This window comes from Mobula hypostoma, chromosome 13 (genome assembly GCF_963921235.1).
Source record: "Mobula hypostoma chromosome 13, sMobHyp1.1, whole genome shotgun sequence".
Classification (NCBI taxonomy): domain Eukaryota; kingdom Metazoa; phylum Chordata; class Chondrichthyes; order Myliobatiformes; family Myliobatidae; genus Mobula; species Mobula hypostoma.
Window position 1 is genome coordinate 10889871 of NC_086109.1, and position 26504 is coordinate 10916374.

Genomic DNA, 26504 nt, shown 5'->3' on the forward strand with positions numbered 1-26504 from the left:
AAGCGGGACCAAAAGACTTTTAAGCATCTCATTCTGATACCTTGCTTTCTTTTTTTTTAATTTCTCGTTCCATTATTTAACTCTCCATCAAAATCACCAATTCTTAAGTACACAATGAGTGAAATTCACCTTTCAATGTGCCAAATGCTCCCAGGAATTTAGAGTCAGAGCACTACAGCACAGAAACAGGCCCTGTGGTCCATCTAGTCCATGCCAAACTATTACTCTGCCTCGTCCTATCGGCCTACACCTGGAATGTAGCTCACCTTACTCCTCCCATCCATGTAGTTATCCAAACTTCTCTTAAGTATTGAAATCAAACCACATTCGCCACTTCTAAACGCCGCTCATTCCACTCTCTCACCACCCCCTGAGTGAGGAAGATCCCCCTCATGTTTCCCTTAAACATTTGACCTTTCACCCTCAACCCTAATCCCAATATCAGCAAGTTGTGCACACCCTCTAACATTCATTCCACTGAAGTCTAGACACTTGGGTATGTAGGGCTAACAGCCAAAGATGTATTTTGTTCTGTATGATATTTATACTCCTTCACTCATTACGACCTACACTATACATGTACACTAAAAACACCAATCAATTTTTTCTTTAGGCTGAATTATTTTGTGAGGGTATATGACGGACAGGAAGTGTTTGGGAGAGGTTTCTGAGCAAAGCCTTTTCCTCTTCTGTATGTGAGCAGGTGAAGTAATTGATGTGTGTTGCACTCCACTTCTTAAATACAATTTCATTTGCCCTACTCCCTCGATGTGAGAACTGGACTGCCACTGCGAATCTCAGTGTACAACATTGGGTGCCATTGTCTCCATCTCCAGCACTTCAGGCATTTCCTCCTGTCGGAGTCTCTAAAACATTAACTCGATCAGCTTTGCTTTGATTGATGTTGGTCTCCAGGGATTTCCATCCTGGGGGTCCAAGGACCCCTTGGTTAATGGTAGGGGTCCATGGCATAAAGAAGGTTGGGAACCCCTGCTCTACCCCCTCACCCCTTCCACTCCTGTTGTATTCTCCACTCCTCAACCCATCATGGGCTACACAGAGTTAGAACACCTAAGCCATTACCAGCTTCTTTTGTAGAGACTGGTTGACTTTAGAATGTAGAACACTACAGCATAGCACAAGCTCTTCTGCCATAACGTGCGGACTTTTTAACCTACCCTAAGATCAATCTAACTCTTTCCTCCCACATAGCCCTCCATTTTTCTTTCATCCATGTGTCTAAGAGTCACATAAATGTCCCTGATACATCTGCTTCCACCACCGCCCCTGGCAGCGTGTACCACACAACTAATACTTCATGTAAAAAAAACTACCTCCGACAATCTCGCTATGCTTTCCTCCAATCACCATAAAGTCATGCCCACTCGTATTGGTCAGTACCACCCAGGAGAAAAGTCTGGTTGTCCATTCTATGTATGCCTCTTATTGTCTTGTACACCTCCATCAAGTCACTTTGTGCTGTTTTGCAAATGAATGTACATCCTTTCCAGATCAAATTCAAGCCTTGTATTACAACCTCTGCCAAAGGGAATTTTCCTCATAATATTGCTCCATGTACCCCAAGGCCAGCTGTCTGCTTTACACCAAAGCTGTCATTAGTGACCCAACCAGCGGGGTGCTAGATTGCTAGTCCTTGTCCTCTGTGGTTTAATAACTTGTATATTACTTTTGGGAAGTGAGCCGGGTGTTTGAGAGTGTTGGTTCAGAGACCATCGTCTGAGATATTATGGGGAGAAAGGTTAGTTGTGGAGAGTTCCTGGTGGGCTAATAAGAATGAGATCATGGAACACTACAGCACAGTACAGGCCCTTCACCGCACAATGTTGTGCCAACCTTTTAACCTATACTAAGAACATTCTAACCCTTCCCTGCAACATAGCCCTCCATATCATCCATGTGCCTATCCAAGATCTTAAATGCCCCTGATATATCTGCCTCTACCACCACCACTCCTGGTCATGGCTTCCACACACCCACCAGCCTCTGTTTTAAAAAAAAATGTCTCTGACATCCCCTTATACTTTCCTCCAATCATCTTAAAATTATGCCCCCAAGTATTCGCCATTTCTGCCCTGGGAAAATGTCTCTGGCTGTCCATTCTATGCCTCTTATCATTTTGTACACCTGGATAAAGTCACCTCTCATCCTCCAATTCTCCAAAGAGAAAAGCCCTTGTTCACTCAATCTATCCTCATGAGACATGCTCGCTAATCCAGACAGCATACTGGCAAATCTCCTCTGCACCCTTCCTAATGCTTCCACAGCCTTCATATAATGAGCCGACTAAAACCGTACAAAGTTCTGAAAGGACATAACAAAGAAATGAGGACATGGGTGAACAGGAGGCTGTGATGCTCAGGAAGACTGAAGGGAGCTGTAGAGTTGACCTCATCGAATTGGACTTAGCAAAGCTGGAATGAAGTGTTAAGGATGATCTCAAAGCTCAGGGTTGGGAATAGCAGGGCAGTATGAAGTGCAGGGGGGTGGGAGGTGAATAGGGATAATGATAAACACATGAGATTCTGCAGATGCTGGAAATCCAGAGTAACTTAAAATGCTTGAGGAATGCAGCAGCTCAGGCAGTATCCATGGACATGAATGAACAGTTGACTTTTTGGGCCAGGACTGGAGAGGAAGGGGGAAGATGCCAGAATAAGATGGTGGGTACAGTGGAAAGAGAATAAGCTCAAAGATGATAAGTGGTCAGGTGGGTGGCGAGGGGGGGATGAAATAAGAAGCTGAAGGTTATAGATAGAAAAGGTAAAGAGCTGGTGAAGAAGGAATCTGATTGGAGGGAAGAGAGGACCTTGGCAGTAAAGGAAGGAGGAAGGGATCCAGAAGGAGGTGATAGACCAGAGAGGGCAATTGAAGAAGAGAAAAATTGGAGAAATCTATGGTCATGCCATCAGGTTAGAGACTACCTAGACAGAATATGAGGTTGCTCCTCCAACCTGAGAGTGGCCTCATTGTGGCAGAAGAGGAGGCCATAGGCCAACATGTCAGAATGGGTATGGAGATACGAATTAAAATAGTCGGCCACCGGGAATTCCCACTTTCTGTGGATGGAACGGAGGTGCATGACAAAGTGGTCCCCCCAATCTATGGGATTGGGTTAAAGATCCATATAAAGGAAGTATGTTATTTTCTTAAGCAACCTTGTTATACTCCTGTTTTGTGATTTGGATAGGTCATCTGAAAAGAAACATACAATATTACAAATAAGTTTAATATATAATTTATAGCTTGCTTTAATTTAGGCACTTTTTGTGGAAATCAAAGTGTTAAGTTTGCAAGGACTTGCTAGTTCATCTGCAGTTAATATATTTTGATATTTATTTACTGGATCTACAACCAACCTGATCTGAGTAGTGCTCGACACTACAAATTAGAGATTTAGAGTATCCTGGGCATCTTTGTATTTAGATCTCTTTGAAAATCAAACTAGCTCAGCCCATGTTGTGCTGTTTGGGAGAAGTTTGATGGATTCGGTCATCTCAAATCTAAGCTTTATTTTATATATAAACAAAACAAGGCTTCAAAACCTGTTGAAATGTTGGACTTTTTAAAAAATTATTGTCTTTGAAAAGATAGGTTTCAAACTTAGCTTAAGAATTTGGAGATCCAAGTATTCTCAAGGCTTTTACGATTATTAATTGAGAAGATCTGCTTAAAAAAGATATTGTGTAGGACTGGAAACTTTTGAGATAAAGCACTCCTTAGCAGCTATTAACTTGGACTTTCCATTGGGATGTTCACATTGTGCCATGGTTTCTCTTATACTATCGCATATGAGAAATGACCAAAAGATGTCAATCCCTGCAAAGCAATTTTTCCTACTCTGTTTCTGAAAAAAATGTTTAAAATCCTGCAGATGTTTGAAAACTGAAACAAAACTGGAAATGCTGGAAGACCCAACAACACCTGTGGTTATGAGCATTTCGGATTTGAACGATACCTATCTATCCCTCTCCCTCTCTCTCCCCCCACCTTTCTCTCTCTCTCTCCCACTCTCTCGCCACCACCTCTCTCTCTCCCACCTTTCTCTTCCTCCCACCTCTCTCTCTCCCGCTCATTCCACACTCACTTTCCCCCATTCTTTCTATCACTTTGCTTTCTTTATCCCTACTTACCATCACACCTCCTTTGTGAAAACCATGAGATGAACTGAGAGAAGTTAAATCCACATCCCTCCACTCTGACTGTTCATGTACCGGTGCCTCACATTCAACTTGATGGAAGTCCAGCAGGATATGATCCTTTGTGTGGAGTTATATGGTGCCAAAGCAGCGAGAATAATCATGTGTCAAGAGTTGATGTTCCTCTCTGTAACTTTCAAGGGAAGTGTCACCCACATCTTGTATAATGTACCCATTGATATAAATATTCTGGTACTTCACTGAAATCAATTTCTTTTGTACCATCATCCCACTTTGCAATAAAATACTTTCAGTCAAGTTTGCAAAGAAATCTTACATTTGGATGTCCAACACACCATATGGGAAGTCTTTCAATGAATTCGTCATGCGAGCAAGAAATGGCAAAATTCCAGCACACCATCTGAGTTTGGATTCAGATTAGTTTATTTGTCACATGTACATCAAAACATACAGTGAAATGCACCATTTGCGGCAACAACCAACACAGTCTGAGGGTGCGCTGGGGGCAGCCCACAAGTGTCGCCATGTTTCTGGTGCCAACATAGCATTCCCACAACTTACTAACCCTAACATTTGGAATAGAGTCATAGAAAAATACCATGCATAAACTGTCCCTTCAGCCCATCTAGTCTGTGCTGAACCATTTAAACTGCCTACTTTCGTCAACCTGCACTGGGACCTCCATACTCTACAATCCACGTAACTATCCAATGTGGGAGGAAACCAGAGCACCCAAAGGAAACCCATGCAGTCATGAGGAGAATGTACAAACTTCTTACAGAAGGTGACGGGAATTAAACCCAGCTCACAGGAACTATAAAGGGTTAGATTAACCGCTACGATACCATCTCGCCCCTCTGCGAAAGTGAATTTCCAAAAATTGTGGCATTTGGATTGATTTCAATGTACACAAAGTAGTGAGAGTTTATCAAACAGTCCACCAGCATCTTTGTAAGTAGTTTATCTCTACTGGGAACTGGGAACTGTTCAGTTAAATAGGCATTTCAAATTCCAAACTTGAAAAACTGCAGTTTATCCAGAACTGGCTCCTTGTTTGTTACATATTTCCCGGCACAAATAAATGAAACTATTTTGGATTTTTACAAAATGTTTTATAAAAACACATTTTATTGACTGTTGCTTGATCAAGGTTTTTTTTCTTTATTAACTAGATTTGGTAAAAAGGCAGTGAATGCTTCAGGCTGTTTTTAAAGTATGGCACTCTGCTTGAATTGATATTTTGAGATATTGTGGATTATCACTCTCTGGCTTCTACACTTGTGTGGAAAGAGGACAAGTGGGGTTAATAACCACTCTTCAACAGTGAACTAGATCTCTGCTCAGATGCAGGATGTGAGTTTAAGTCCTCTTTGGAGACACAAGAGATTGCAGATGCTTCAACACAAAGAATGCTCAAGGAACTCGGCAGGTCAGGCGGAATCTCATAAACACAAGAGATTCTGCAGATGCTGGAAATCCAGGAGCGACACACACGAAATGCTGGAGGAACTCAGTGGGTCAAAGGTTTTGGGTTGACTGTTTACTCTTTTCCATAGATGCCACCTGACCTGCTGGGTTCCTCCAGCATTTTGTGTGTGTAGGTCAGGCAGCATCTGTGGGAAAAATGGACAGTCAACGTTTCGGGCTGAGACACTTCATCTGGACTGTCTTCATCCATTAGGGGAAAGGGATATTTGGGGAGATAACATATGCTGAAGAAGTTAGCAGCACAGTAGCAGAGTGGTTAGCAAAACACTATTACGGTACCAGCAAAAACAGGGATCTATTCGCACCACTGTCTGTAAGGAGTTTGTACATTCTTCCTGTGACCGTGTAGGTTTCCAGCAGGTGAAATAACAACATTTAACAGACAGTTGGACAGGTATTTACATAGCAACACAAAACATCCAGGAACTCAACATGTCTGACAGCAGATGAAAATAGACTGTCACCATTTCAGATCATGATCCTTGATCCAAGATTCATTTGTTACCAAAGAATGTATAAATTATACAACCTTGAGATTTGCTTGCTCACGGGTAGCCACAAAGCAGGAAACCCGGAAGAACCCAATTAAGGAAAAATAATAATAAAAGTAAAAGATCTACTCTCAGTGTGCAAGAGAAAGAAAAATGAATACAAATCATGCAAACAATTGAAGCGAACAACAGCATTCTGAACCAAAAATGAGTCCTCAGATTCGAACCCTGGGCTAGGCCCAAAGCCTCACTTATCTGTCCATTGTATTAGCAGGCACGGAGCACAGCGGGTCCAGGTGAAGGGTTTTATCCAAAATATCGACTGTCCATTTCCCTCAGTGGATGCTGCCTGACCCATTGATTTCCTCCAGCATTTGTGTGTTGCTCTGAAGAGGTCCCTATAGGGCCTCTGCCCCTTCACTCTTCAGTCCTGACAAAGGGTTCCGGCCCAAAACGTTGACTGATCATTTCCACGGATGCTGCCCGACCTGCGGAGTTCCTCCAGCGTGTTGTGAGTGTTGCTTTGACCTTGGCATCTGCAGATTATTTTGTGTTTACAGAAATGTGCCCTTTGGCCCAAGTGGTCCAGGCCAAGATGATCACCTAAGCTAGTCCCATTTGTCTGCTGATTGCCCATATCCATCTAAACTTTCCCTATCCACATACCTGTCCAAGTACATTTTCAACGTCATTGTACCTGCCACAACCACTTCCTCTGGCAGCTCCTTTCATATATAGATCACCCTGTGTCTTAAAAAAAAATCCCACTCATGTTCCTTCTAAATCTCCTCTCATCTTAAATCTCCATGACAGCATTCCTAATTCTTGATCTAATATTCTTGATTCACAACCCCTGGATGTGCATTCACCCCCTCTATGATTTTATACAACTCTTAAGATCATCCCTCTATCTCCTGCGCTCCAATTAATAAAATCTTAGCCAGCTCAACTCTTTTCTATGACAGACTCCCTCTAAACTGAAAAGCAATCCACAGATAGCACCTAACAATTATGTATTTTAAGTATTTATGTTCGTCATTTAAATTTAATTATGCCTTGATTGTGCTGTTTTTAAACTACTTAACAAAAGCATTACAAATTCCTGGGTTTAGATGGTCAATGTTTTATCTGACAGCTGCCTGCAGGTTGTTGTTAAATCCTGCATTTATATTGTGCAATTCTTGGCTTCAGGGCCTCCTGAATTATTTTCACCACCAATGTCAGCACTGTTGTCATGTAAAAAAAAATCCAGCTGCAGATTTAGACCATACAGCCATAAGACTTAGGAACAGAATTAGGCCATTTGGCCCATTGAGTCTGCTCCACCATTCAATCATGGCTGATTTATTATCCCTCTCAACCCCCAATCTCCTGCCTTCTCTCTCTATAACCTTTGACACACTTACTAATCAGGAACCTATCACTCTCTACCTTAAATACACCCAGTGACAATCATCTGGCCTCCAGCTGTCTGTGGCAATGAATTCCTGAGATTAACAACCTCATCTCTATTCTAAAGGGACCTCCTTCTGTTCTGAGGCTGTGCCCTCTGGTCCTAGGCTCCCCACTATTGGAAACATCCTCTCCAGATCCACTCTTTAGGCCTTTCAATATTCTCCAGAATTCAATGAGATACCCCTCATTCTTCTAAACTCTATTGACTACAGGCCCAGAGCCATCAAATGCTCCTCATTTATTAACCCTTTCATTCTGGGGATCATTCATGAACCTCCTCTGGACCCTCTCCAATTTCAGAAAAGAGCAAAACCAAAAACAGTATTCTGGAAGAAATCAGTGGGTCAGTCAGCATCTATGGAGGCAAAAGGTGTAAGCCAATATTTTGGATAGAGACCCTGTACTGAGAATAAGGGGTGGGGTGTGAGGTAGAAGCTATTGAATGATAGGTGGAACCACATTGTGCGTGGGGGTTGTAAGAAGTGGAAGATGGATGGAAGGAATTGGGGCAGAGACTGGTAGGTGATAGGTGGAGCCAGCTGGAGACAGATGGAAGCAGATGAAAGCAAGGAATAGGACGGATGGACATAGATAGAAGAGAACTAGATTGACAGGTGAATGTGTATGGGAAGAGAACACTTGATGAGTTTGTTACCTAAAATTGGAAAATTCCGTGTTTCTACCACTAGTTTGCAAGCCACCTAAGCAAGCAGTTAGTGCACGGCACGCCTGCGGCCATTCCCCTCAGTAATAACCATACCGTTTTGGATATTGTTGTGGGCGATGACCTTCCAGGAGATTGCCACAGGGACTAGGTTACTGGCACTGCCCATGGGTCTGTGGTGCAGGAGGGAAAAGGGAAGCAGCAGTGATAGGGGACGTCCATTTAAAACAGAGATTCGGAACATTTCTTTAGTCAGAGGGTTTTGCATTCATGGAGTTTGTTACCCCAGGCAGCAGGTTGTTGGGTGTATTTAAGGTGGTGATTGATTGGTCACAGCATCAAAGGTTATGGGGAGTGGGGCTGAGGAAGGATAAAAAGGATGATTTAATGGCAGAGCAAACTTGATGGGCCAAATGGCCTCATTCTGCTCCTGTGCCTTATGATCTAATACCTTTTAGAAACATAGAAACATAGAAAATAGGTGCAGGAGTAGGCCATTCAGCCCTTCGAGCCTGCACCACCATTTATTATGATCATGGCTGATCATCCAACTCAGAACCCAGCCTTCCCTCCATACCCCCTGACCCCTGTAGCCACAAGGGCCATATCTAACTCCCTCTTAAACATAGCCAATGAACTGGCCTCAACAGTTTGCTGTGGCAGAGAATTCCACAGATTCACCACTCTCTGTGTGAAGAAGTTTTTCCTAATCTCGGTCCTAAAAGGCTTCCCCTCTATCCTCAAACTGTGACCCCTCGTTCTGGACCTCCCCAACATCGGGAACAATCTTCCCGCATCTAGCCTGTCCAATCCCTTTAGGATTTTATACGTTTCAATCAGATCCCCCCTCAATCTTCTAAATTCCAACGAGTACAAGCCCAGTTCATCCAGTCTTTCTTCATATGAAAGACCTGCCATCCCAGGAATCAATCTGGTGAACCTTCTTTGTACTCCCTCTATGGCAAAGATGTCTTTCCTCAGATTAGGGGACCAAAAGTGCACACAATACTCCAGGTGTGGTCTCACCAAGGCCTTGTACAACTGCAGTAGTACCTCCCTGCTCCTGTACTCGAATCCTCTCGCTATAAATGCCAGCATACCGTTCACCTTTTTCACCGCCTGCTGTACCTGCATGCCCACTTTCAATGACTGGTGTATAATGACACCCAGGTCTCGTTGCACCTCCCCCTTTCCTAATCGGCCACCATTCAGATAATAATCTGTTTTCCTATTTTTGCCACCAAAGTGGATAACTTCACATTTATCCACATTAAATTGCATCTGCCATGAGTTTGCCCACTCACCCAACCTATCCAAGTCACCCTGCATCCTCTTAGCATCCTCCTCACTGCTAACACTGCCACCCAGCTTCGTGTCATCCGCAAACTTGGAGATGCTGCATTTAATTCCCTCATCCAAGTCATTAATATATATTGTAAACAACTGGGGTCCCAGCACTGAGCCTTGCGGTACCCCACTAGTCACCGCCTGCCATTCTGAAAAGGTCCCGTTTATTCCCACTCTTTGCTTCCTGTCTGCTAACCAATTCTCCACCCACACCAATACCTTACCCCCAATACCGTGTGCTTTAAGTTTGCACACTAATCTCCTGTGTGGATACGAGTCCCAAATGAGGAACCACTCAGCATTCCGTGACCCCTTGACCCTGCGATCGTTGTCTCGGAGGCCGATGTCAGGCTTTCTTTCTAGAGGGTAAACCCTTGCAAGGTGATAGGCCCCAATGGAGTACCTAGTAAGGCTGTGAAAACCTGTGCCCACCAACTGGCAGGGATGTTCAAAGACATTTCCAATCTCTCATTGCTGCAGTTGGAAGCTCCCCCCTGCTTCAAAAGGGCAACAGTCAAGCCATTGCCCAAGAGGAGAAGGGTGAGGTGCCCTAAAAGCTATCATCCAGTCACACTCACATCCATGGTGATGAAGCAAAGTGCTTTGAGAGGCTGGTTATGGCTAGAATCAATTCCAGCCTCAACAGGAACCTGGACCCACTCCACAATGGTCTATCACCACAAATGGTCTATGGCAGACGTGATCTCACTGGTTCTCCATGCGGCCTTGGATCACCTGCAGAATACGAGACAGGATGCTGTTTATTGACTACTGCTCTGCATTTAACACAATCATTCCTACAATGCTGATCAATAAGTTCCAGAACCTAGGCCTCTGCAACAGGATCCTTGACTTCCTAACCAGAAGACCACAAGCGGTGTGGATTGGAAATAGCATCTCCACCTCACTGACAATCAAAACTGGCGTGCCTCAGGGATGTGTGCATAGCCCACTACGCTACTCTCTCTATACCCATGGCTGTGTGGCTAGGTGCAGCTCAAATACCATCTATAAATTTGTTAATGATACAACCACTGTTGGTCGAATCTCATATGGTGCTGAGAGGCCGTACAGGAGCGAGGTATACCAGCTAGTTGAGTGGTGTCGTAGCAACAACCTTACACTCAGTGTCAGTAAGACCAAAGAACTGATTGTGGACTTCAGAAAGGGTGAGATGAGGGAACACATACCAGTCCTCATAGAGGGATCAGAAGTGGAGAGAGTGAGCAATTTCAAGTTCCTGTGTGTCAATACCTCTGAGGGCCTAAACTGGTCCCAACCTATCGATGCAGCTATAAAGAAGGCAAGACAGCGGCTATATTTCATTAGGAATTTAAGGAGATTTGGTATGTCACCTAAAACACTGGCAAATTTCTACAGATATAAAACCATAAGACATAGGAGCAGAATTAGGCCATCTTGCCCATCGAGTCTGCTCCGCCATTCAATCATGGCTGAGCCTTCCTTTCTATCTCCTCCTCAGCCCCAGTTTCCGGCCTTCTCCCTGTAACCTTTGATACCATGTCCAATCAAGAACCTATCAATCTCTGCCTTAAATATATACAACGAACTGGCCTCCACAGCTGCATGTGGCAACAAATTCCACAAATTCACCACCCTTTGGCTAAAGAAATTTCTCTGCATCTCTGTTTTGAAAGGGCTCCCCTCTATCCTGAGGCTGTGCCCTCTTGCCCTAGACTCCCCCTCGACTCCCCCTCCATGTGAAACATCCCTTCCACGTTTCCTCTGTCCAGGCCTTTCAACATTCAAAAGGTTTCATGAGATCCCCCCTCACCCTTCTGAATTCCAATGAGTACAGACCCAGAGCCATCAAACGTTCTTCGTATGATAACCCTTTCATTCCTGGAATCGTCCTTGTGAACCTCATCTGGACCCTCTCCATTGCAAGCACATCTTTTCTACGATGAGGGGCCCAAAACTGTTCACAATACTCAAGGTGAGGCCTCGCCCGTGCCTTGGGTATACCACGGAGAGCACTCCAACGAGCTGCATCACCGTCTGGTATGGGGGGGTGGGGAGCGGGCAGAGCAACTGCACAGGATCCAAGTAAGCTGCAAAGATGTGCAAAGTTAGCCGGCTCCATCATGGGCACCAGTATCCATGGTATCCAAGACATCTTCAAGAAACAGTGCCTCAGGACGGCAGCGTCCATCATTAAGGACCCCCATCACCCAGGACATGCCCTCTTCTCATTGTTACCGTCGGGAAGGAGGTACAGAAGCCTGAAGGCACACACTCAGTGATTTAGAAACAACTTCTTTCCCTCTGCTATCCTACATCTGAATGCACATTGAACCCATGAACACTACCTCATGACTTTTTTACCTCCTGTTTTTTGCACTTCTTACTTAATTTAACTATTTGTATACTTACTGTATTTTCACAGTTCTCTTTTTTTCTCTCTATCATCATGTCTTGTACAGCTGCAATAAAGTTAACAAATTTCACGACATATGCTAATGATGTTATACCTGGTTCTGATTCTAAAAACAGCACACAATACTCCAAATATGGACTGACCAACACCTTATAAAGCCCCAGCAACTCATCCTTGCTTTTACATTCTAGAGCAGCACACACCAACTGCTGGTGGAACTCAGCAGCTCAGGCAGCATCTATGGAAATCAATAAACGCTCGATGTTTTCGGCCAAGACCCTTCTACAGGATGACAGTTACATTCTCGTCCTCTTGAAATGAAAGCTAGCATTGCATTCGCCTTCCCTACTATTGACTGAAAGTGCAGCTTAGCTATTAAGGAATTCTGCACAAGGTCCCTCTGCACCTCTGATTTATGAATTCACTCCCTGTTTAGAAAATAGTCTGTAATTTGTACACAAAAAGCTCCAACAAAAAACAGTAATAATGGCTGGATAAGCATTGGTCGGGGCAAAGTGTTGCCTGCCCGTGCCTTGGTTTGTCTGAATAATACTCAAGGGTCTTCTACCTGACATCATCACTGTAAATAGTTTCCTAAACTCCAAACTCCAGGGTTCTTACAAATACACGGACTTAGCAGCCTTCAACAACCACATCATCTGCACCTGTACTAAACTACATCTGGTTCACTTGTAAACTTTTAGCTTGGTTGATGAGGGAATCTAAACCCGTCTGTGATGTGGTTAGGGTGCGGTAATTTTTCTTCAGGGTGGGAAGAGAGCAGGTTTTCAGATCAGCTGCCAAGAAACAGTTTGTACTGGATACGGTATTATCCCACAAGAGAATGATGAATGGCCCCACAATTAAAGAGGGATTGGCCTGGATTTGGACCGATGAGAACAAAAGGCTTGTTTCAGAACTAAAAATTGACTATACTGCGAGAGGAGGACACTCCACCAAAGTGCCAGAGGCAGTGTTGCACAGCATCCCGACTGGAGCCAGTGCTGCCCATCCGTGTTCGCTCGGAAGAAGACAAGCTGTGTTGTGTTCAGCCGAAGACTGTTGCAACATTCATGGACTCAAGGACTTGGACTCTATTTTTTTGTGTGACTGTGTTTTACTGCTATCCTATACGTGCCACGATTTTTCCAATGTGAAAGAGGCCACATCGTGACCATTGAATGCAGAAGTCCAGATTGGAGGAGGTCCAGGTGAACACGTGCCTCACCTGGAGGGCTTTTTAGGTCCCTGGCGGGAGGTGAATGGGCAGGTTTTATTCCTCAGGTGGTTGCGAGGGATGGAAGGGGTGGGTGGGAAGAAATGAGTGGAAACATAGAAACATAGAAAACCTACAGCACAATACAGGCCCTTCGGCCCATAAAGCTGTGCCGAGCATGTGCTTCCTTACCTTAGAACAGGGGTCGGCAACCTTTTTGCCTCTGTCGGCCGGATCGCGTATTAATGAACGGACGGTGGGCCAGATAAATGCCATAAAAAACTTGAAATATGGGAATTATCCATTCAAATACATGTAGTTATGTTTTGCCTCGAATTAATGAATAACACATGCTAAAAAATCATCTGTGCTTAAGGTTGCCTACCCCTGCCTTAGAACTACATAGGCTTACCCATAGCCCTCTGTTTCTCTAAGCTCCATGTACCTATCCAGGAATCTCTTAAAAGCCCCTATCATTTCTGCTGCCACCACCACTGCCGGCAGCCTATTCCACACACTCACCACTCTCTGAATAAAAACTTACCCCTGGCATCTCCTCTGTACCTACTTCCAAGCACCTTAAAACTATGCTCTCTCATGCTAGCCATTTCAGCCCTGGGAAAAAGCCTCTGACTATCCACCCGATCAATGCCTCTCATCATCTTATACACCTCTATCAGGGCACCTCTCATCCTCCGTCGCTCCAAGGAGAAAAGGCCAAGTTCACTCAACCTATTCTTGTAAGGCATGCTCCCCAATCCAGGCAACATCCTTGTAAATGTCCTCTGCACCCTTTCTATAGTTTCCACATCCTTCCTGTAGTGAGGCGACCAGAACTGAGCACGGTACTCCAAGTGGGGTCTGACCAGGGTCCTATATAGCTGTAACATTACCTCTCGGCTCTTACACCAGGGTACACCAAAGGATCATGGACAGAGCTGAGATGGTGAAGAGGGGAAGATGTAATTGGTACTAGGGCTGGGGAAATTGACGAAAAAGAATTGCTTCCTACTCACCTTAAGGTGGAGCATTTTGTGACAGCAGAACTTTCTCACTTCTGATGTGTGATGTAAGAAAATACATAGAACTGGAAATGGAATTGGTTTATTATAGTCACAGATACCATGATACAGTGAAAAGCCTGTCTTGCATATTGTTCAGACAGATCAAGTCTCTACACGGTGCACTGAGCCAAAAGAAGGTAAAACTATAACAATACAGAAACCTAAATACTAAATCTTAGCTCCATCTCTTATTCAAATCAAACTGGAATTGACTCCAACTTTGCTGGAATCCAAGGCTCTAACTAAAAGTGAGATGACACATAACACAAGAAAGGAAGGTTAGGAAACACATTCATTATTCAACTCTGAAAATCCTGGTGCAAGCAAGAATTGATCCCAGCTGAATAATCCGAGGTTTTTATGGGAGTGGTAATAATGTGGCACATGAAGCCCATCATTGGTGAAAAACAACCATCGATCAAAATAAAATTACATTTGGCAGGGCAAAGGGGGCGATGTATAAGTGTAAACATTTCCAGTTCAGAGTCAGGGATTTCTAGTTCACGTCCCACTATAGGGCCTCCATGCAACACTCACAGCTGGCTCTCCAGCGTTGCAGTGTCCAGGGAGTGCGGCACGGGTGGAGACATTGTTTCTTGGATGGGTTTTCAATAATGGACCACTTCCTCTGAGGCTTTATGGCAGTTTACAAACAATTTTAAGGTGCGTTACCACCACCTACTGAACTAGAGTGTAGGTCAGGATATCTAAATCCTAAATGTTTATACCTGTATCAAAATCTAGTAAAAATTGCCTGTATTCTTAAGGAACTGCACTGTACATTTAAAGCAGTAATCCTGTGATTCTTTCTGCAAAATATTGTTAATGTTAAATTGTATTTCATTCCCTGATAACTTTTAAACCAACCATCCTCTCTCTTGATTATATCTTGGAAACCTCACCAGGACACATTGAACCATTTCTTACTGTTTACAATACCCATACCTCCCTTTATTGTGTTTCTTCATTTAAAAACAATGCATGTCCAAACCTCAATTTCAATATGATCACCTCCTCCCTCCTGCTCTTTCCTGCATTCCTCGACCATCCCACCTCCTTCTGGGTATTATAAAGATGCCTTCTTGTTCTCTCTTCATCCTGTTGTTTCCCCCACATTCTCTTGATATGACTTTTAATAATGTTTTTCAGTTTTCCTTTACTGTAATTTATTTGAAAGTCCATTTCTGCTCATCTAGTTGCCTCCTTTGCTAATTTATCTGCTTGCTCATTCCCTCGATTACCAACCTGTGCTGGAATCCACATAAAAACATATCCAGTGTCCCATCACTTAATTCTAAATAAGGGTGTGTATTATCTCACGCGTAAGGGCTGTTCTTGTCTCTGAATGTAAATCGTTTGGACTCCTGATTGCTGTGCTTGAATCAGACAATATTACAACTCACATCAATGTCACTTCCTCTACCCACTGCAAAGCGAGTAGTCCAGCTGTCCTTTCACCTGTATACACTGAGAAATCATCATGCGCCCTCACCTGCTTTTTACTACAAATCTTACCCCTAATCTATCATCACCATTTCTGAAGCATTTGTATATATTTGTATATATCCATAATAATTATTATAATGGATTTATCTACTTTCTCAGATGTATCTATGAGACCCGAGGGCACTACTTTGAAGAAGTGTAGACAACTTCGCAGGTGCGATACATTTATAATTAGCATCACTAACAACAGATTAATTCTTCATTTCCCTTTGTGAGGGGTGCTGTGCATGAATTACCTGTCACATTTTACATACTGTGGCAATAAATAACATTCAACAGTGCTCACTTGACTGTAAAAGGCTTTGGAACATCTTCACAAGGACTCTGAAGGTGGTGGGGAAGTAACTAGAACCGTGCAGAAGGTGCATGGCTCCAAGTTTACCTGAGATGTAAGGCGAGGCGGAAGATCCGTGAAGGCACCATATTGGCAAACCATGATTCTGCTTACCGGAATCACAGTACCTTGTTCTGGTTTCCCTTGAGTGCAGTGATTCGAATGTACGGGGTCTTTCTTTTGCTACATTTAAAATGGCGACTTTGTTATGTTAATCTGGGGAATGTGGCTTTGTTGTGCTTTAACGCTGAAGAGAATTTGCGCTAGCAGTTTGTTTTACTTTAAATTGAGATAGCAGGATGCTATTAGCCAATGGGTGGTTATGTATCGTTTTGTTTTCGGATACCATGCTGTATGATATGACTGCGGACTGAGTTTTGGCGGGGAGTCGGAGGAGAGACGAGGAGAACCGCGGACGTGTGGAGAGGCTTCGGTCGATCACTAAGGGTGGTCCCGAGCCGTGAGTCAACGGAATTCAGGTGGTCGTCTGAAGTCGAATTGAGCTCCAACTGTAGCGCGCGAAGAACTTGGACTTTGGTGTTGGCGCCTTTCTTTTTCATTACTTTCCTCTCTGTATCAAATGTATATTAATGTCATAGAATTAGTAATATCTATAAAAGTGTATTTGTTAAAATTTACTGGGTGTGCTGGCTGATGATTGATGTTGTGATTGATTCAGGCGGCAACCGACCCTGTGGGGAGTGTTGAGGTGGGTGCTGGGCTGGATTTCCCCTAGACATACACGAGCCAATATAACGGAACGTTACACGAAGATAAAAGAGTCACATGGGAAACCATTTTTGTTCCCCACCTTCAAATAGAACCCAGAACAGTACAGCTAAGGAACGCGTCTTTCAGCTCACCACGTCTGTGCCAACCATTGCAAATTTATTTAATCCCACCTGCCTGCACATGGGCTAGATCCCTCCATTCACGGCCATTTCAGGTGCCCGACAAATGCCTCTTAAACCTATTTTATTGCTTCCACCACATCCCCGAGCTGCACAATTTGGTACCTACCACCCTATACTCAATGGCCACTGCTAGATACACCTGCTCATTAATGTATTATCTAATCAGCCAATCATGTGGCAGTAACTCTTTTACGCATGCAGACATAGTCAATGGGTTCAGACCAAAATTCAGAATGGGGGAAGGCATGTGACCTAAGTGATTTTTGACTGTGGAATGATTGCTGGTGCCAGATGGGGTTGTTTGAGTATCTCAGAAACTGCTGATCTCTTGAGATTTCCATGCACAACAGTCTCTTAGATTTTACAGAAAATGTTGTGAAAAAACAAAAAAAAACATCCAGTGAATGGCAGTTCTTTGGACAAAAATTCCTTGTTAATCATAGAGGTCAGAGGGAAATGGCCAGACTGGTTCAAGCTGACAGGAAGGTGACAGTAACTCAGCTAACCACGCCTTACAACAGTGGTTGAATCTCTGAATGTACAACATGTCAAACCTAATAAGGTGGCCACTGAGCCTATGTGTGTGAAAAAGCATCACTGGCATATGGTAACATAAGCGGTATTTACAAGAAAACCATAAATTGTACACAATTTTACCAAAAGGACACTATTAGAACAAAAAAAAAAGTTTAGTGCAAGGTGATCGAAGTGGTCATAGCGTTGCTAAAAAGCAGTGATTAGAATTGTGCGGGTTGTTTCAAGAACCATTGGCTGAAGGGAAATAGCTGTTCTTGAACCTGGTAGTGTGGGGCTTCAGGCCTGCTGATGGCACCTGGGAAAAGGTGGATGCTGAGAATCTTTGATGGTAGCCTGGTTGGACTCAAAGGTCTGTATCCCAGCTGCATTGCACTTTGACCTTATGACATTCTCATAGCTGGGAAAGACACTGTAGCGCAGCTTTTAATGCCTCACTTTACAACGCCGGCTGTAAGATTGGAGTTCGATTCTGGCTGCACTGGTCACAGTATTGCTTTATAGTGCCAGGGACTGGCAATCCGGGTTCAATCCCCACCACCACTTGTAAGGAGTTCATACATTCTCCCTGTGACTGCATGTGTTTCCACTGCGTTTCCTCCCACATTCCAAAGATGAGTGATTATGGTTTGAGAGTTGTGGGTCTGCTGTGACGGCGCCAGAAGTGAGGAGACACTTGCAAGCTGCCCAGCACAATCCTCGCTGATTTGATTTGAAACTAACGATGTATTTCTCTCCATGTTTTGATGTACATGTTGTAAATAAACCTAATCTTCATTCACTCTATCTCTAACAGAGTAGTTCTCCCCCAAAAACCTGTTAGTAATGGTCCCAAAGAAGGGTCTCAACCTGAAATGTCGACTCTCCACTTCCCTCCTTAGATGCAGCCTGAGTTTTGAGTTCCTCGAGCATTTTGTGTGTTGCTCCAGATCTCCTGCATTAGCAATCTCTCAGTAATAGATCTTTCTGCTACAGAGTTCAGCTTGAATTTATCGACTATATAGAGCAGTTATCTGCGTGTTATCTTTATACGCATTGCAAAATTGATCCCTCAGCAGGGATAAGATCAGCAATTAAGAATAATTAATTGTACAAAGTCAATAAATAAGATGATGTCATCTGCATGTCTATGTGAAGCATTAAATAATTGGGCTTTCTTTTCGAAACTGACTGTGCACTGAGTGAGCCTCTCCCAACTTTCAGAACTGCTTTCATATCGCAACTTTTTTCATTTTAGTGAGTTTTAATAGTAGTACTCTACAGAAATGCTTCTCAAAATTCAACCCTACATCCCCGTTGTGAGAGGTGGGAACAGGTAAAGCCAGCCAAAAGGGCTCTGGTGAAACTATACAGACCAATCCCCTGTACAGGGGGTACAATGGATTACAGAACCCAACCATACCATCAACTTTGGACCATGGTCATCAATGGCCTATACTCCAATCGGAGCCAAAGGCCCAAGAAGAAGAAGACATTACAGAAATAGGTCCTTCAGCCCACTACAACCATCCGGACCTCTCTTCCCATCTACATTACTTATATTTGCCTGCACTAGGACAGTATATCTTACGCCTAAAAATTATGGCTTAGAATTTCTATTGTATCATTGTTTTTTACCTTGATTGTCTTTACCCAGACTGAAACACAGTTTTCACTCTTTCACTGTTACTTACTTCTTCTGGAAATTGGACTGGTACATAGGATCTAGAACAGAACATCATAGCAACAGGCCTTTTGCTCATGTGTTGTACTGAACTAATTAAATTCATAATTAAAAGCCTATTTAACTAGCCCCTTCTGCGTAGACAAGAGCATTTCCTTCCAACTCTGCATACTTATCTATCTAAAAAGCTCTTAAATGGCACTATCATATCTGCATCCACAGCCACAGCTGGCAACCTATTTCAAGCACAGACCACACTGTGTAATAAAAAAGTGTGCCCCACACATTTATTTTGAACATACCTCCCCTTACCTTAAATATATACCGATTAATATTAGGTGGCCTCTCTCTCACTAGCCATCTTCTTAAACTCTTTTTCCCTCTCCTAGAAATAGTAGGTGGAATTCGTGGCTTTCCAAGGGTGGGAAGATTATTCTGTACCCATCACTCCACTCTGCAAGTGGTCTGATCTCAGTCCTACCACCAAACTTACATCTCTCTCTGTCTCAGGTTTCCCTTTGACTCCTCTCCAGCTTCCTTTGTCCATCGTCTCCAGTCTGACTCATTAATCTACTAACCACCAAAAATCCTCTCCTGGATCCTTCCTTTTCACATTTACCATCACTCTCACCTTCCCTCTCGTACAACAGAGGTGATCTTGATCTCACAACCTACCTCATGGTGGCCCTCACGCCTTGTCGTCTGCCTGCACTTTCTCTGTAACTAACAATATTCTGCATTCTGTTAGGAATATCTTGACATACATGGATACATCAAGACTTGTACTGTCTTGATTTATCTATGATAAGGCATAGGCCATAATGTTGTGCCAACCTTGCAAACCTACTCCACAATCAATCTAACCCTTCCCTCCTACACAGCCAAAAGCCCCCCTGTTCTTTTACGTCATGCCCTATTTAAGAGGCTTTTAGTTGCTCCTATTGTATCAGACTCTACCATCATCCCCAGCGGTGTATTCCAGGTACTTAACACCTTGTGCAAGAAAAGCACATTTCTGATACTCAACTTAAAAAGATGTCCCATGATTTTGACCATTGCCACCCTAGGAAAAAGGTGCCACTTGTCCACTCTGTCTATGTCTCTCATAATCTCATACACCTCTATCAAGTCACATCTCATTCTTCGCTCTAAAAACAAAAGCCCTAGCTTGTGCAGCCTTTCCTCATAAAACATGTACTTATGCTTTGAAGTGATTTTTATGGATAGCATAGAAAACAAAGCTTTTCATGCATCTCAGACACATCATCATCATCATGTTCCATGTCATATGACATGGGCGATCATGGTCTCCACTTCCTAATGGCAATTTTTTCTACAGAAATGGCTTGCCAGTTCCTTTTCCTTGGCAGTGTCTTTACAAGACAGGTGATCCAGTCATTATCAATACTCTCCATACTAACCAGAACTTGTCATAAGCACCAGCTGCTCATATGACCACCTACCATCTGCTCCATGGCTTTACGTGACCCTGATCGGGCAACGCCTTGTCCAAGGGTGACCTTCAGTCTAGTGGAGGGAAGGGGTGCCTTACACCTCCTTAGATAGGAATGTATCTCCATCCTGCCATGAACATCTTTTTCAGAACTCACCTGAATCCCTCCAACCAGGTTTTCAGATTTGCTATTGAAATGAGACACCTTCTACTGTCATCCAAAAGTGTGAAAAGAGTTACCCTTTCTCAGCCTGGTTATGACATTAAGCAGATCACTGTCCTCCAATGTCTCTCCACTATTTTGACATAATCGGGTCATCAACCTGAAACACTGAATGTTTCTCTCCCTGCAGATACTGCCCACCTCCAACATACTATGAGACGTATGACTCACACATTTTCCCTGTGACTACATGGGTTTCCTCCTACGTCCCAAAAAATCCTGGCTACAAGCCAGTCCATCACAGGTAAAGCCACCCCCACTGTTGAGCACATCTACCTGAAACACTGTCACAGGAAAACAGCATCCATCATCAGGGACCCCCACCACCCAAGCCATACTCTCTTCTCGTTGCTGCCATCAGCAAGAAGATACAAGAGCTTCAGGACTCACCACCAGGTTCAGGAACAGTTATTACCCCTGAACCACCAGGCTCTTAAACCAAAGAGGATAACTACACTCAGCTTCACTTGCCCCATCATTGAAATGTTCCCACAACCAATGGACTCACTTTCAAGGACTCTTCATCTCATGTTCTCAATATTTATTTATTACTATTATTTCTACTTTTTCTATTTGCAGTTTGTTGTCTTCTCCACTTTTGTTGAACACCCTAGTTGGACAGTCTTTCATTGATTCTGTTATAGTTATTATTCTGTAGATTTATTGAGTATACCCACAAGTAAATTATTCTCAGGGTTGTTTATAGTGACATATATGTTGCTTTGATAATAAAATTTACTTTGAACTTTGTAAACATACTGGTTGGTAGGTCATCCAGGTGTGTAGATGAGTATTAGATTCTGGAGGAGGGAAGAATAAAAAATTGGATTCATGTAGAATTGCTAAGAGGATATTTGATGGGTGGTATGCACTCAGTGGGCCAACTGGCCTGTTTCAGTACTGAAGGTGTGATGATATTGAGTGTCCCTGTTCAAGAGCACCTAGCTTAAGTGAAGACTTTAAGCCTCATCTGTTCTAAGTATCTAGAAGTACCTACACTTAAGGGAGATTATACTGTATTAACCTATACTTCAAGGACTAGTTTACTTCACTACTTTAGTCTTTTCCCTAAGAGGTCCAACTGTCAATAAGCAGCAAGTCCTCTCTCCCACCAAGGAGGAGATACTTCCAGCTAACTAAGTAGATTAAACGCAGTTTATTTTTAAGGTGAAGCATGTTCAATTCTGAGGAATAGTTCTTAACAGTTTTATAACTTGCAAAATATTTCCAAACACAACTCACTCACTCCATCCATCCATCATTCTGTACCATCTCCCTGTCACTCCTCCTAACTTCTTCTTCTTCCTTGAGTTTTTACGGCAGTTGGCATCCACACTGTTGCATTACTGCCATCTTCAGGATTTATTGTCCCCCATTGCCCATTCACTTTAAAGCCGTCTTTCCAGTCCCGTCGCCCTTAAAAAACTAAACAACCATTTCCTCCCCTGATCACTCTCCCCACATTCCAATAAACCTTTAACACTGTTCTCTACCAGTCCTATTTTGCGTAATTGTTGTAACATCTGTTGTCTTTCCTGTGCAAATTTCCTGCCTGAAATAAGGATATGCTCTACTGTTTCAGTCTCCTGACATAGATCACAAAAACCTGTTGGATGTTTATTTATGATGGCCAGAGTGCCATTAAGGTTGCTGTGCCCAGTTCTCAGTCTACTTATAATTACTTGCTCCTTCCGCTTTACTCCCCTACTTCTTCCCATATCTACTCTGTTCTGAATTGAATGTAAATGACTTCCTTTTATTGATCTATCCCAATGCTGCTGCCACTGTTGATTTATCCTTCTCCACACTATGCTCTTCCCCTCTGACTTTGATAATTTAATATTGACCTCTATAGATCCTTCTTTGACTGCTGTTTTTGCCAGTCTATCTGCTGTCTCATTCCATACCCAAATGTGCTGGAACCCACATGAGTGTGATATTTTTGCCTTGTCTAGCCAGTCTTGAATTTGCAAACAGGATTTCATAAAGCAGATCCTGGTGACCACTAGCTGTACCCACCTTATTGCTTGCAAGGGCCGATACAGAATCGCTACATATCACAATATTATTACAATCAACCTGCTCACTCCATTCTAGTGCTAACAATATGGCAAACATTTGAACTGCATATACACTCAAGCAATCAGGTGTTCTCTTGCTAATTTCCACTTGATAACTTGGTACAACAATTGCAGACCCTGTTGCACCCGTTTAGGGATCCTTTGATCCATCAGTAAAAATCTGTATGTCTTTATATTTACATTCCCTAAAACTATGATATTCACTGAGTATATCAGCTGTCTTATTACTGTGTTTAATCTCAAGCAATTCCAAATCTACAGAGGGATTTTCTAATACCTAGAAAGGTTTGACAGGCCACACCACACTTGGACAAAACTCTTTATTGTATACACCCATATCTTTTGCTGTTTGCTCTCCTGTCCAGCCAAAACTTTTTTTTTTGTGTCCTCTCCTTCTCCCAGCATGTCTGCAACACCCTTTTTGTAGGATGGCTATCACCATGCCGCCTTAAATTAATCCAGTAATTGGCCTCCAGCTGTTTACACCGCAGCCCCAATGGCATTTCATTTGCTTCAACTTGGAGTGCACACACTGGGGAAGTTTTAACCGCTCCCAAGCACACCCTTAGAGCCCGAGCTTGCACGATATCCAGTTCTGCCAGCACGGATTTTGCTGCTGACAGATATACAATACTTCCATAGTCTAATCTTGATCTTATTAATGCTACATAAATATACTTCAGTGATGCAAAATCAGCACCCCATTCCAATCCAGCAGGACACCTCATGACATTTATCACATTTTTACATTTACTAACTACATATCTAACATGTTCTCTCCATGTTAATCTCGATTCAAAGTGCACTCCCAAAAACTGGAAACTTTCAACTCTCTCCAGGTTGCTTCCATACAGATTCAAATTAAGTCCCCTGAGCTTTTTCCTTGTAAAGAACATGGCTTTGGTCTTCTCCACTGAAAATTCAACACCCACTTTGTCCCCCACTCTTCAACTTGATTAATTCCATCTTGCATTTTCGTAACTATATGTTCAATATTTCTCCCTCTTTTCCACAACCCCTGTCATCTGCAAACAATGACCTCCCCACTTCCGTTGGAATATTTACGAATATATCATTTATCAAAATGGAGAATAAAGTTAGACTCACTACACTCCCGAGGCGTCCCATTTTCTACAACATACTGGCTTGATAACTCTGATCCTATCTTCACCTGAATAGTTCTCCCGTTTAAAAAGTCCTTAACCCAACTGAACTTCGCCCCCCCCCGATTCCCATTAAAAGTAGCTTGATTAGGAGCCCCTCTTTCCATGACATACCATAAGCTTTCTCAACATCAAAAAAACTGCAACCACTGTCTCTTTATTTACTTGAGTTCTTCTTATTTCATCCTCTAGACACAACACTGGGTCCATAGTATTCCTTCCTTTCCTGAACCCGCCTTGATACGTAGCCACCATACCTCTACTTTCCAAGAAGCACACTAACCTCTCATTTATCATACATTCCATAAGATTACATGCATGTGACGTCAAGGCAACTGGCCTGTAGTTTCCTGGCCTGTTGGCATCTTTTCCAGGTTTCCTTGTTGAAATAATTATTGCCTTTTTCCAGCTCCCTGGTATTCTCCCTTCATCCCAGACTTTGTTATACAGAAGCAGTAGTTTCTCCAGACTTCCTTCACTCACGTGTTTTATCATACTATAATATATTTCATCTTTACCTGGCGCAGTCTTTCCTGTTTTATCTAGTGCCTTTCTTAATTCTCCCATGCTGAAAGGGACATCTTGCACACCGTCAAGGTTAGTTTTCCTACATAAAGCCTCCATATTTTCAGCTTTTGTTCTCTCTCTACCTCTTCTTCCCTTCTCAGTCAAATTATCGGAACTATGTACCATAACAAAAGTGTTTGCCAACAACTCTGCCTTTTCCTTATTTGTTACTGCAGTCACATTTCCATCAACCAGAACTGGGTACCTCCACTCTCTCCTGTCCCCTCCCATCTTTTTTATCATCCCCCACATCTCTCCCACTTGAGTTGTGTTTCCGATTGAATCACAATACTTTCTCCAGTGCGTCCTTTTAGCATGTCTTATTGTCCTCCTTACTATTGCCTGAGCTTGTTTGTACTGAATCATATGTTGGAAGTTATGAGTTCTTTTAACCAGTTTAAATGCCTTATTTCTATTTCTCACTGTTTCCTTACAATTATCATCCCACCATGGTATTACTCTCTTCTTTGCTCTTCCTTTACTTTTAGGAATGGATTCTAATGCAGCTGATATTATACCTTGTTTTAATATGCTGTCAAGTGTTTCTATATCCATTCCATCACTGACCTGACTTAGATATCTATCACTTTTTTCCAGAAATTTCTCCCAATTGGCTTTCTCAAGGATCCATTTCCCACCTGTATTCTCTGTGACCAATGAGGCAGAAATATTTATCTTGCACCAGATTGGGTAATGATCACTCCCTACAGTTCCTTCTTGGTACACTAACCAATCACACACTGATGCAATGGAGTTTGATACTAATGTAAGATCACGCACAGACTCTTTACCTGTATTAACATCAATTCTAGTACTACTGCCATCATTAAGGCACATAAATACTTCTCATCTAGCAACTCCTCTATTACCCGACCATTGATGTCTATTCTGTCACTCCCCCATAATACATTATGTACATTAAAATCACCACACCAAACAACATTACTACTATTCTGCCCTTCTATCTCCTAAGGCTTGTTTAACGCTAGTCTTTTGCATGGATTATAATAATTCACAATCACCACCTCTTTCCTTTCAGCCCACACTTTTACTACCACATACTCTTGTTCACTTCCTACACCTAGTATTCTATAAGGAATACCTTGCTTTACATAAGTCGCACATCCTCCTCCTCCCGCCCTCTCGTCTCTCCTTACTGCCACATAACCATATAAAACAAAATCCAAATTAGGTTTTAAACAGGTCTCCTGGATACACACAATATCTGGCTTTTCTCTCCTGCTAGCTATAAACTGCTTGAAATCTTGTCCATCAGCAATCAGGCTTCTTGCATTCCATTGAAGAAGTAAAATTATTAGTAATATCAACCCACACATACTGCCTCTTGACTTGACTGTACCCTGAGTTCATCGTTTACTTCTTCCCATTTTAATCCTATCAAACCCAAATGGTGCTCTGCAGCTTTCACAATAATCTGAATCCTTTCAGTTTTAGACTTGATCTCATAAGTTGCGTTTACCACTCCTGCTGTACAGGTCACCAATTTCTTCTTCTCTATCCATGCATTCTTCTTATCTTGCCTTTCTTTAGCTGCCGCTTGCTCTTTGCTACACCCTCCCTCAGTCATTTTCTTCTGTCCTGCCAACTTGACTGCCTCTGCGTATGAGACTTTTTCCTTCACCCTTATCTGCTGCACCTCCACCTCTTTTCTCAACACTTCACATCCCCAGTCCACTACACTATGGTTACCTTCACAATTACGGCACTTTGGTCTCACTCCCTCTCCACTTTTTCTGTATTCATG